This window comes from Taudactylus pleione, unplaced genomic scaffold (genome assembly GCF_031769625.1).
Source record: "Taudactylus pleione unplaced genomic scaffold, aTauple2 ptg000792l, whole genome shotgun sequence".
NCBI lineage: Eukaryota > Metazoa > Chordata > Amphibia > Anura > Myobatrachidae > Taudactylus > Taudactylus pleione.
In genome coordinates this window covers 9,776,978-9,789,765 of record NW_028285194.1, presented here as the reverse complement: position 1 = coordinate 9,789,765, position 12,788 = coordinate 9,776,978, and the positions used below count along the sequence as shown (strand labels likewise).

General features: G+C 44.5%; 1 protein-coding gene across 1 annotated transcript in view; it reads right to left on the bottom strand.

Annotated features, from left to right (window-relative positions):
* The window catches only part of LOC148474983 (avidin-like), a 37,932-nt gene extending 25,346 nt beyond the window's left edge, over positions 1 to 12,586 (bottom strand). Inside the window, exon 1 of the mRNA XM_088457952.1 lies at positions 12,340 to 12,586. The gene's annotated coding sequence lies outside the window, so the exon portion shown is untranslated. The remainder of the gene's footprint in view (positions 1 to 12,339) is intronic.
* Positions 12,587 to 12,788: the final 202 nt, after the last annotated feature.

Genomic DNA, 12,788 nt, shown 5'->3' with positions numbered 1-12,788 from the left:
CCCATTGACTCTCTACCCACCTGACCACTAGCCTTGGGCTTAGGGGGAGTGTGCAACCTGCTACCAATACCCCTGCATTTACACATGTTCTGGAAAACTTCACCAGTAAAATGAGTACCTTAATCACTTTCAATCACTTTGGGAATACCACATCTACACACAAATTCCTGAACAATTTACTTATCAGTAAAAACAGCAATATTAGAGGCAGCTGCATATGCTTCTGTCCAGTTACAGAAAATGTCAATACAAACTAATACATGTAAGTTTAAACTAATACATGTCAATTTAACTACCTGCAGGGTGATAATTGGATAAAGCCGATTTGTATTACTTGAAAAGGTCCGTCTGTAGGAGAAATATGGGATGGTTCTGTATTGTTTTCTCAGTGTTCTTTCTCAAACAAGTAAGACAGAACATTTCTCTCTTACCAGCCTGCGAAGAGAACCCTGGTGCACACCAATATGCACCCACAAGTTTACACATGCCTTCCTTACCCAGATGAGTTAGACCATGTGCCGCCTCAGCCAAGCTTTGGAGATATGCTCTGGGGGCTACTGGCTTACCTTGTCCAACTCTCCAGAGTCCTGAGGACTCTTGGCCATATCCCTTTGCCTTCCAGGCCGCCTTCTCCTGTAGGGAACACAAATCTTGCATTTCAATTAATTTCTGTGTGTCTATGGTATGAAATGTCATCAGTTGTGTATATGTTTGTATGCTGGCGCTTGCTGCCTGTTTAGCAGCTTTGTCTGCTTAGCTGCTACCAAGTGAGACTGGGTCTTGGTTGTAAGTGTGAGCCTTACACTTGATAACAGCCACTCTGCCTGTTTTCTGTATGGCCGTAAGCAGCCTTCTAATGTGTGACACATGCACTACTGGTGTGCCAGCTGCCGTCATGAAATTTCTGAGGCACCATAGGGTCTCAAAATCATGCACCACTCCGAAAGCATATCTAGAATCCGTGTATATATTAACTGACTTATCCTCTGCCAACTCACATGCCCTGGTCAGTGATACCAGTTCAGCAACTTGTGCTGCGTGGGGTGGCCCAAGGGGTTCAGCTTCTATGATACCTTCATCATCTACAACTGCGTATCCGGTGCACAGGTCTCCTGAGTCTGTCTGTCTATGACAACTACCGTCTGTATAGTACATCAAGTCTGCGTCCACTAACGGGCTGTCACTTAAGTCATTCGCAGTGAAGGTCTGATTTAAGTATTCCATACAGTCATGCGTATCAGTATCTGCACTAAATCCTCCCTCACCAGTGTTCTCATCCTCCACCCTTTGTGCATTACAAGGCACACCAGACAATTAAGTTGCAGGATTTAGTGTGTTGCACCTTTTTATGGTGATATTTACTGGTGTCATCAGTGATAACTCCCATTTCATAAACCTTGCAGATGAGACATGCCTGGTTTGTGCTGAATTTAGCAAGGCTGGTACTGCATGAGGTGTATGGACTGTCAACTCATGTCATAGCACTACGTCTTCACTTTTACATACCAGCAAAGCTATTGCAGCTACACTTCTTAGGCAAGTAGGGAGAGACCTTGCTACAGTGTCCAATTGTGCACTGTAGTAGGCTACTGGTCTGCTGGCATCACCATGTCTTTGTGTCAAAACGCCTGCCGCACACCCAGCACTCTCTGTACCGTATAGTTCAAATGGTTTCTCATAATCAGGCATTCCCAGTTCAGGTGCTCTTGTCAAGCACTCTTTTAATTTCTCAAACACCAGCTCGGATTCTTCAGTGTGAGAAACTCGTTCTGGTTTATTTGATGAGACCATTTCCTGCAGTGGTAATGCTAAAACAGAGAAACCTGGAATCCAATTCCGGCAATATCCACACATTCCTAAGAATGTATGGATTTGTTGCTGGGTTTGTGGCAGTGTTATGTCATGTATGGCTCATATTCTGTCTGTGGTCAGATGTTTCAGTCCTTGTGTCATGCAGTGTCCCAAGAATTTAACCCTTGTCCAGCACAACTGCAATTTATCCTTTCAAACCTTCTGTCCTGTCTGGGAGAGATGAAACAAACTGTTTAGTGTCTGCCAGTGAGGACTCAAATGAATCAGAACATAACAACAAGTCATCAGGATATTGTATCAGGACCTATCCATTCTCTGGTTGAAAGGATTGTAAGCAGTCATGTAATGCTTGGGAGAAAATACTTGGGTTGTCAATGAATCCTTGGTGGAGGCGAGTCTAGGTGTACTGCACTCCCCTGTAGGAGAAAGCAAAGAGGTACTGACTGTCAGGGTGAAATTGAACAGAAAAGAAAGCGGAGCAGAGGTCAATAACAGTGAAATAGGTAGAGGTGGAAGGGATCTGCATTAGGATGACAGCTGTATTAGGCATTACGGGGCTCTCAACTATTTTGTTTACCCCTCTTAAATCCTGCACTAACCTGTAGCCCCCTCCCACCACTCTTTTTGGGAAGATGGGACTGTTGGCCTTACTGGATGTCCTGACCAGAATTCCTTGCTGCAGTAGATGTTCAATGATAGGATACACCCCTAACTCCACTTCTTGTTTCAGAGGGTATTGTGGGATTTTTGGAGCTAATCTACCGTCTTTTAATTGAACAACTACTAGAGCTATATCTGCCATCAATCCAGTGTCTTGCCCATCCTTAGTCCATAGGAAACCCGGTATTTGTGAGATCATTTCCTCTACCTGCAATGGACATGAATCTAGAATGTTAGAATGCAACATTAGTCTTTGAGGAGTACCTAACATATCTTGCACTTCCTGAGCATGATTTCCAGGGATATCTAAAAACACACCATCAGGTGTACAATATATTATACATCCCATTTTACACAAGAGATCTCTGCCAAGTAAGTTAGTTGGGGGCGCTGCAGCCAAAAGGAAAGAATGTTTGGTATGCAGAGGCCCAATTGTAATTTCTGCAGATTTAGGACCTCTTTCAGAGGCGCTCGCAAAAAGCGAGTGCTCGCTCTGAATGAGGGCGGCTGCTTTTTTTTTAACCCGGTCTCCTGGCTCCCCGCTAAGCTGTGAGTGATGACCAATAGCTTTTGCGAGCAGCCAGGTGATGGTCGCGATTATCGCGACTATCGGGCTTGCGACAAGACCCTTGTGGTAGGGTCTCATCTTCCGCAAGCCCTAGTGAGCTTCCTGCTCAAATAGAGCAGGAAGCTTGCTACTGACATCACGAGTGATGTCAATAGGGCCGCCCACAAATGGCAGGCGTTCCTTCAGGAACACCTCGGGTTGTCCAGCCACCCCCCCTCCCCGCCTACAAAATGGGGCGAGCTGTCGATCAACATCGATAGCCGCTCCGTTTGTAGCGAGCCCCGGAGCAAGTGAATTTCTCATTCACTACAGGGCTTGCGCGTGGCACACACGGCACGTGCGTAGTGCTCCACCATCGACCCACTTGCGAGAGCATAGCGCTTGCGAGCGGGTCTGAATGAGGTCCTTAGTCAGAGGGTAATGTTGCACTTTTCGAGTTACTCCCATTGCCAATATTGTTTTACCCGTAGTTTTTAAATCTAGCGAAGATGTTATAACAGATTTGGCCGCCCCTGTATCCGCAAGGAAAGTTTGTCTTTTACCGGCCACATTAACTATGACCTCGGTTCTACTTTAAGGTCTCTAGTCAATCTAACCGGCAGTATGACACAGGTGTGACCTAGTCCCTATTGTTGGTCTATGTTTTCCTGCAGAATATTGGCAGCTATGCTATGTCGGGGTACTAACTGTGATGGTTCGGAGTCCTGCCATCTCCTGGGTGGGTATCTATGTGTTTCCCCTCTATGTAGTTCAAAGTCCCTCTTATGGTTTTCAGAATCTCGTCTAGGTGGCTCGTAGTGTTTTCTATGTGCTTGGTAGTTATGTCTAACTGGTTTGTTCCGGCACTGTCGGATGAAATGTCCCTCTTTGTTACACTTATGACATTTGCTTCTCTTTACCCCTTGTTCCCCATATGTGTTATTTTGTGTCACAACCCTGGCTAGTTTTTACCTTTTGCCATGAGACTTACCTCTGCCAGCTGCTTCGTGGATCTGTGGGCCTGATGCAGACCACAGCACTTGCAAGCGGGTCGATGGTCCCCCACTGCGCATGTGCATGCTCGAGCCGGCTCCGGCGTGCACATGCGTGAGACCCGGCCAGCGATGGGCGCTCCATCGCTACGGGTCTCGCACCAAAATGGGGCGGCTCTCGATTGTGACTGACAGCTCGCCCCATTTTGGAGGTGGGCAGGGGAGGTGGCTGGCCAAATGGAGGTGTTCCTGAAGGAACACCTGCCATTTGACGGCGGCCTCAGTAGTGAGCTTCCGGCTCTATTACAGCCGGAAGCTCACTGGGGCTTGCGATGGACGAAACCCTACCACATCTGGAAAACTTGCTGGTTTTCAGACCAGTCATCCTGCTAACAGCAATACCTGGCATACCCAGAAATCCTGCTAACAGCAATACCTGACATACCCAGAAATCCTGCTATAGCTATACCTGGCGCATCCGGAAATTCCGTTGGTTCTCAGACCAGCTCAGCAAGCCTTCCTGATGGTCCCAGTCCGGTTCCTCCAAATTATCTACTGGTTCTCAGTCCAATTCTGCAAGCCTACCTACTGGTACCCTGTCCAGCTCAGCAAGCTTTCCTGCCAGTCCCAGTCCGGTTTCTCCAAGTTATCTACTAGTTCTCAGTCCAATTCTGCAAGCCTACCTACTGTTACCCCTTGCAGCTCAGCAAACCTTCCTCCTGGTCCCAATCCGGTTCCTCCAAGTTTTCTACTGGTTCCACTCCAACGTTACAAGTTTCCTGTTGTCATTTATCATCAAAGGCAGTTCTCACTGCCATACAATTCTTCTGCCAACAGCTATTTACATCATCCATGGTTCCAGTGAAGCCGGTCTCCGCTGAATCCAGTTCAACACCTGAGCCAGGTAACTCTCAAGCACCAACCGTGACATTTTGTAGTGGTCGTGTGTGTGTTTTCCAGAGCCTGGATACTTACCATCATTAGTCTCTCTGCCCTTTCTTCCTTGCGCTTACTTATGTTTTTATCATGTTGTAAGGCGGATTCCCTAAGGGCATCTACAGTTATACCCCTCCAATTGGGCAGTGAAGTTTGTACCCTTGTTTTCAAAGATTCTCTAAGTCCATCCATTAGTACTGAGACGGCTACTTACCGGTGATGTATATCATCTTTTATGTCGGCTACCCCAGTATATTTAGTCATTTCTTGTAGTGCCCTTGTAAAATAATCCATTGCTGTCTCAATATCTTTTTGTTTTATAGTAAATATTTTCTTCTAGTCCACTGCAACTGGGAAGTATGTGGCCAAAACTGTATACCTGGATCCCAAACACAAAAAAAAACAATGAAAAACACCCAATTACTAAATATGAGTATAGGGAAAAAATAACTATAACTTACAACTATACCCTAGCATAGAGTTCCCAGAAGGGCAATACACTCCCTGGCAAAAGTGTAACAGGCACAACAGTGATCATGACCCTTAAGTAAGAAACATCAATAATAAAGACTATACATAAACACATAAAATTAACAAAGTGTTTCAGCAGGGAGTCCGGGGTCTCTGCTCCAGCTAGGTCTCCGCATCTTTAGGACTAGAGAAGAAATGACTGGAGTCCTCATGCACCACAAATGTGCTGGATATAACAGAGTACGGTCTCGTATTTTCATTTTAACTTGTAGAAAAAGGGACCAAGTCTTTTGTATTACCATAGCAAAGTCCAGATAAACCGACACCAAGTGATTTTCAAACTTTAACGAACCATGCATACGGGCCAAACGCAAGATGGAGTCCCGAATCTTGTAATGGAGCAAGCGGGCATTAAACATGTCGCCTGAGAAGGAAGGCGATGAGCACGTTCCACTGCAAAGTGAGGACTAAACTCTTCACATTGAAACAACTGAATTAGCCAGTCCTCCAGAAACTTTTCAGGATTACATCCTTCAGCCCTTTCAGGTAGCCCAACAAATTGGACATTGTTGCGTCTGAGCTGGCCCTCCGTGTAGGATAACTTAATTTTAACAGTGCCATTTGCAACATCAAATCTGCAACAGTGGGCCTGATTCAGACCCTGTCGCAAGCACTGTGCATTTGCAACCGGGTCGATGGTGGGCCAGTGCGCATGCGCACGACGGAGCCGGCTCCGTCGTGCGCATGCGCGAGACCCGGATAGCGACGGGCAAGCCGTCGCTCCGGTTCTCGCACCAAAGGGGGCGTGCTGTCGATGTTGAGTGACAGCACGCCCCTTTTGGTGGGCGGGCCGGGAGAGTGGCTGCCCAAACGGAGGCGTTCCCATGTGAACGCCTCCGTTTGGGGGCAGCCCCACTGACGTCACGAGTGATGTCAGTGGGAGAGATTTCGGCTCTGTTAGAGCCGAAATCTCTCTGGGGCTTGCGGCAACGAGACCCTACCACAAGGGTTTCGTCGCAAGCCCGATGGTCGCGATGGTCTTGACCATCGCGACCATCTTCCTGGCCGCTCGCTATAGTTGTGGGTGGTCACCCACAGCTATGTGAGCGGCCAGTAGGCCGCTCTACAGAACCAGAAGGCCGGCCCTGATTCAGAGCGAGCGCTCTGTCAGAGCATCCGGCTCTGAATCAGGGCCAGTATCCTTAAGGGGATAAGTTATGTCTTCCAGATCTGTCTCACCCACCCTTTCACATATATGTTTTGCATATCATGTTGTATAAGAGAGATAGCTGCCTGCACCTGTCCAATCTTAGCAGTAACACGTTGCCCAGAAACTGATATGGCCTGTAGGATTTGCTGAATAGATTGAGTAGCAACTTCTGTAAGGGGGTCCTTCGCTAGTTGTTGGGGTGAGGGAGGAGCAGATGTTGGCTAGGTAGAAGAGTATGTATTCTGAGAACATCTAGCAAACTTTTCAAGTCATGCAGCTGCACCTGTCACATGCCCAATTTTCCCCATGACAGCGATGTTAGGGAGCACAAACTGAGAGCCGTAAGGGCCAGATGGGTGGCAAATGAGAAGGATGGCTATATATTAATAGATATAAAATTGCCAGAGAGCAGAGACAAGATATGCAAATGTACGGCTGGTATTACAGTGTTGCTTCCACTGCACGCAACACAGTCTCCTTTAAGTAGAGAGCTTGCAAGGCTAGAAGGCAACATTCAGACCCACAGGTCACTAATTTTGCAGCCGTGACCTTTCCAAATAATTCCCGGTCCGGGAGGTAATACTCACTGTGCAACAGTTTAAGAGGTGTAGGCTGGTATGAGCAATGTACAGCGGAGATGGCGACGGGATGAGACTTCAGTGCCACATGCACGTCTAGAGCCAGCACCCCAAAGCACCCAGCGAGCACCACAGATGTCCAGACAGCAATAGGCATACAGGGTGGGGGGTTTTAGGGTTAGTTTGTTTTCACTGTTAGCTTTATTTTATTCTTATTTTCTGGGATGCCAATACTAGCTGTTCTAAGTGTCTCTCTATGGGAGGGGTTTTACTGGTATGTTATTATTATTATTACGCAGGTGGCTCCACTTACTACACTGCTCTAATACTTTTATTTTATGAGTGACTCACTGCTGCTCTTTACTTCTTCTTTCTCCTCAATTTTCTTACTCTCCTGTTTTCCTCTTCCTTTCATAGCTTATGGCTGGGATAGGTGAGGGGCTCATGTACTAATGAAGGAAGGATACTGTGAGTATGTGTAATAAAATACCGCACGTAATAGTTAGTTTATAAATTTATTGAAAAAAATTTAAACATTGATTAGAAAACATGGAAATAAAAATCTTATTAATACATAATGCATACAAGAATTGTATATATGTGTGGGCAGGGGTGCCGAGAGGGGGGAGCGGGTACTGTTTATCCGGGCCCAGGCTTCCTGAGGGGCCCGGGGCCGTCCCCCCTCCCTTCTCTCTCCCACACAGCAGCCCAGCACACAGCGTGTGCTGAGCTGCAGTGGGAGACTGCTCGTGGCTGCCGAGCAGCAGCCACAGCGCCCCCCTCCCTGGCGTGTAGCCCCCCTCCATGGTGCACAGCCCCCCTCCCCGGCGCGCAGCGCTGCTTTGCGGCGATGCAAAACAGTTTATTTTTGTTCAAGGGGGCGAGGCCATGACTGCCGCAATTAGGCCATGAACCCCCCTCTGTACATGGGCCCGGCAGAGCTCTCTACGGCCCTGTGTGTGGGGGCTACTAAAAAGTCCCTTGAGATTATGTCTCTGTATGAATGGACCTGTCCCGCAGGTCAGAAGTACATTACTTAATCCATAAATGAATATCCATACCATCCAAAAAGGCAGTAGTCCTGGAATAGAAGAATATCCCTGAAACTGCATGCATCCCTGAGGGGAGATGATGTGTTGGTAAATGGGATAAATTCCGGCAGCTTCGTGTAGTCCCGCTGATGGGGTGATGTTGTAGCAAGGAGACAATTGGATAGCTGCAGCGATACTGTGTGTATTAATTGTATTGGTATTTTAAATATATTTCCTATACTGACCAGATAGTGCTATCTTTTCTTTAATTGGATATTATCTGCTTGGGTGATGGGCTCAGCCTGCTCGGTTGGAATGTCCGGGGTTTAAACAACACAATTAAGAGGTCATTGGTCTTATCTCAAATTAAGAAATATAACACTGATATTAATGTCTGTCGGGGACTCACCTTACTGGAAGTAAGGTTTTGGCTCTTAAGAAACCCTGGGTTGGTTGGATGTACCATTCCACATTCTCTCAGAATGCTAGAAGGGCTACCATTTTAATTCGGAAGTCTGTCAATTTCCATCTGGAACATAGTCAGGTTGAATCGTGCGGGCAATATGTTTTTCTTAGAGCCTCTGTTAATACAACTTTATTGCACATACAATACTTGCTATTTACGTTTCTCCACCATATAATAATGATATTATCTGTCACGTTGTCCATCATCGCCCTCAACTCCAAATGTTGGCATAGGGGATTTTGATAATGTTATGGAATCCTCAACTTCTGTTCCTCCCTTTCCCTCCCTCATCCTTTTCCTACATTAATCTCTACAATAGGTCTAGTAGATATTTGGAGATTACGACAACCCCAAGATATTCAATACTCATGTCAATCAGCCACATTTCATACGTTTTCCCAGATTTACCTGGTGTTTATTTCCCAAAGTATTTCTCCTATTGTACAAGAGGTTCAATAATTATCTAGATGAATTTCCAACCATTCACCTGTGCTGTTGTCCCTAACTAATTATTTGGTACAGGGAGTCAGTTTCTGGAAACGCAACCCTTTCTGGCTCACCCTTATGGGAGCTGGTTCTGAACTCATTGTGGAGTGGGAGCATTTTCAAATGGATAACTCCTCATATAATGACCCTGTTATCAAACATGATGCTTTCAAAGCCATAGTCCGGGGATCTTTTATTAAGTGGGTTGCTGAAATCAAGGCCACTAGCAAAATCTCCTATTGAACGTGTTCTTTGGTCCGCAGCCCAAAAGGAATGGTTGGACTTCTTGTTTGATAAATCTAAATGTAAAATTCTCTTTTCCAGGCATGCTTTGTATTCCCAGGCAGAGGTGGGGGGTAGTTACTTGGCCTTTTTAGCTAGAGAAGTCAGGGGTAATACAGCTGTTCAACAGATATGCAATGCACAGGGTATCTTATGTGACTCTTGGTCCTCTATTACTGATGTTTTTTTCCAACATTATTCCTTTTTGTACACCTCTAGGGCATCACATTCGATAGAACAGCTTCGGAACTACCAATTTCGAGTTACTTTACCACAACTGTCAAGGAAGACTATAGACTCTCTTGAGGCTACTTTTACCTCAGATGAAATTGAGGCAGCGATCTCCTCCTTTCCTAATAATAAAGCCCCTGGTTGTGATGGTCTGCCGATAGAGGTGCACAAAAAATGTAGAGAGTTTTCTATTCTGTATCTCTTGACTCCATCCCCTGTGTCTCTTGATGCTGCCAAGGTCTTTGATTCGGTTGAATGGCCATACTTATGGGAAGTGCTTGATAAATTTGCCTTTGGTTACAAGTTTATTAGGTGGATTCAGCTGCTGTATTCTTCCCTGGCTGCCTGTGTCTCTGTTGATGGGTATGTAACACCATCCTTTGCTCTAGGTAGGGGAACTCGACAAGGGTGTCCTCTATCCCCTGTTTGCTACGCACCGCTCTCGGTGTTTCTGGCCTTAGAGTTGGAGAGTCCATGGATGTCATTGCTTTGTATAATACAGGTGTTTAAAATAAATGAAGAGAGACTAATTACAATAATTACATGCACATTGCGTAGGAAATTTATATCAAATATTTAACTAGAAAACATGTTTTCTTAGTTATAGTATTGGGCTGGGTGAAAATATTAGTTCATTCAATCTCAGTGTTAGTGAGAGAGGATTCTATGCTTGGAGAGTTTGCATGTAAATTATACAGGTGTAGTTATTCTGATCATGTTCATTAAATCAGACAACGCAAAACAGCCTAAGTTATTACCAACACAAAATAATGTATACAATAGAGTATTTTTAAGTCAATAGCTATAACATATCAGTATCATTACAAAACATTGTCAGGACATCAGGTACAATCTCCTATTACTTAGTTGAGGATATCAATACATTTATCAATATACAGCAGAAGTAGCTGGAATAATCAGAATAATGACAGAAAAAAAAGGATTTACCCCCCAGCACACTGTAGCAAAATCAAAAATACTTAAATCCTACATAATAATAGAGATTCAGATGTATTAATTACATACATTGCAAATATATGAATAAGCGCCAGGCCAATCGTCAAGGCTCCTCTATACTCGTGTCCCTAACATTAAGGGGTTCACGTCTGAGAAGCAAGGCACCCCAAAAAAATTCCAATCCTTTTTTTCTGTGTTCAGTGTAAACCCCGCCCTTTACAAGCACCTGTGGTATGTCATTAACCTGATTTGAACAACTACCATATTTTTTGTTTGCAGTTTGGAGAGGCATGAAGGGAGTCTGCATTAGGAGGAGGTGCTGATCCTTATAGTGCCATGTGGAGGTTTTTTGGGGTACCTCCAAGGTAAGTTAGCTCTCAGCTCATACATGTGCTGTTATCATGCAGTACAACAATTTGTAATTATATGACCCAGAGTGGGTGCTACTATTATGTAGCAATAATTATTTTGGGGTGAGCATTTGGGAGTGGGGCCCCCGGGGTTGTTCTGGCTGGACCTTTCTCATGGCATCACCACTTAATTCACATAGAATATTTTTATCACTTCTCTAATTGTTTGTATATTATTTATGTCAATTTAATTCTTTCACATTTCATTAACACGTATTGATTTATCCTTACACATCTATCCTTTAAACTTCACTATCACCTTTTTTCCCCTTTTCGTGTGATGCCCTGGGGATGGTCCTTGGCTGAATTTTTTTTGGGGTGCCTTGCTTCTCGGACGTGAACCCCTTAATGTTAGGGACGCCAGTATAGAGGAGCCTTGACGATTGGCCTGGTGCTTATTCATATATTTGCAAATGTATGTAACTAATACCTCTGAATCTCTGTTATCATGTAGGATTTAAGCATTTTTGATTTTGCTACAGTGTGCTGGGGGGTAAATCCCCTTTTTTCTGTGTTCAGTGTAAACCCCTCCCTTTACAAGCACCTGTGGTATGTCATTAAGCTGACTTGAGCAACTACAATATTTTTTGTTTATAATCAGAATAATAATGTGGCTGATGACACTAGTTGTAGTACGCAGAAAATATTACTGTCTTCAAATAATATTTGTCATAGATGTCCAAAATAAAATTGATTTGTATTGTTAGCACCTGTTTTGCTCATATAGTAAAGCAAGTGGTATATGAACCGAATAATTATTTATATCCTGCAAAAAAGATTTGTATACAACTCGAAATAAAAAGCAACAATGGAGACCGCTGGACAGGGGTAAATAATTTAATAATCTAATGATCACCATAAAAAGACATGCAATATAAAACTCTCAATAGAACCATATATTACAATATAAATGAAATGAATCCCAGGCCATTGTTGGTAGGCACCTTGAATAATTTAAAACAATCAGTCGGTATGCAGAAAGGGGCATGCAATAAACAGCTGATGAATAGGCATGTAGTTAGCTGCAAATTGTTTCATGTATCTATATCCAGCTCAACCTGCATAAATGAATCCGATGGTTAGTAATAAAGAATAGTCTGCATGCATATATAACTCCAGCTAATGTGCAGTTAGTGATGATTCAAACAATAAGCCAAGGAAAGCCAGGGAACTTGTATTAGTAGTAAGTAACAGTGAGCTCTTATCACCTGTAAAGGTGGAGCTGTTACCCAGCGTCCCGGCAGATACAGCTGTGTGGTAACTGTCCTACCTCTCAACAGATCCGGACAACATGTAGAGATCTTGCCATCTGGAGCAGGGGCAGAAGGCCACGCTATTCACTGTGTGCCTGGCGGTGCAGACAACGGAGGGTAAGGATGGAAAGGCGCCTCCGTGTATGGAAGTCCCGGTGGCTGATGGGACACAGCAGCGTGTCCATCTGTATGCTTGCTGGAGAAATAAGGATGAATCAGCTGGTGTGGCTATGGGCCAATCGGGTGCTCTGTTGTTCCGGGAAACAAAGGAAAACACCTGATGCATTTCTCGGCCAATAGGAAGGGCCGTTTCATCAGAGGTAACTAGTTTGTAAAAACACACTCTTTTTATACTGATATATGATTACATAAATGGTAACACATAAAACAGTTCAAAACAATTAGCTTGTCGGCTTGTATTAACACTGGGATAGATGAGATGTAAATACAAGAAACTAAACATTAT